This window comes from Hyperolius riggenbachi, chromosome 4 (genome assembly GCF_040937935.1).
Source record: "Hyperolius riggenbachi isolate aHypRig1 chromosome 4, aHypRig1.pri, whole genome shotgun sequence".
Taxonomy (NCBI): Eukaryota; Metazoa; Chordata; class Amphibia; order Anura; family Hyperoliidae; genus Hyperolius; species Hyperolius riggenbachi.
Window position 1 is genome coordinate 332,885,130 of NC_090649.1, and position 1,119 is coordinate 332,886,248.

Genomic DNA, 1,119 nt, shown 5'->3' on the forward strand with positions numbered 1-1,119 from the left:
CCGAGGAGGGCGGGGCTGTCTTCCGGCAGCGCTGTGGCTTGTTTATGGTTATAAGCGTTCTCTATTCATAAGTCTGAGCTCTAGTCAGTGTTTATTTTATTTATTTATGTACTGAAACAAGAAAATACACATAAGTGCACTTGTATGACTTCAAGGTCAGTGCATGGCAATATTAGGAAGGTGACCTCCTCGTCACTATGAGAGTCAGTTAGGGGCTTGTCTTGGCAGCTCTTTCCAGTTGGCTGCATCAGCGTACTCCCACCCGTCTAAGACCTGCCTCTTAAAGGCGAATTACTTGCGATGCTGAGATTTTTTTTATGTATTTATTTGTATTCCATATTTTCCTTTTATACAATTTCAAGATTGAAATCTTGCAAATGCGCTTAAGCCGTGGCTTAAAGGCAATGGGGTATCTAGAAATCGCGTGGCATACAGCAGTTTTGATCTCAAGAACGAGCAAAAACTTTCCCTACCCAATGCATATGATGGGTGAACTTAGCAACATACACTTACATGCAACGTACACAGAGGCCCGTTGCACACCAAAAACCGCTAGCAGATCCGCAAAATGCTAGCAGATTTTGAAACGCTTTTTCTTATTTTTCTATGGCATTTTGCTAGCGTTTTGCGGATTGCTGCAGCGGATTTCAGTATAGTAGATTTCATATATTGTTACAGTAAAGCTGTTACTGAACAGCTTCTGTAACAAAAACGCCTGCAAACCGCTCTGAACAGGCGTTTTTCAGAGCGGTTTGCGTTTTTCCTATACTTAACATTGAGGCAGAAACGCACCCGCAATCCAAAAAATGCCTCACCCCGGCACTTTTCGTTTCTGCAAAACGCCTCCCGCTCTTGTGTGCACCACCCCATTGAGATACATTGACCAAGCGGATCCGCAGCCGCAAGCGGCTGCAGAAACGCTGAAAAAGCCGCTCGGTGTGCACCAGCCCAGAGAGCACGTGGACACAGACATGTAAAATCACAGGGTGGAGTTAAAAAAGAAAATGGTAGTGAATAAAAAATATCAAACAAACTTCCCCCCTGGAGAGGTTTACAAAAATTGGGGGAAGGCCTCAAGTATTTACCAATTATCTACCGCCCATGGTTTTTATGGGATCT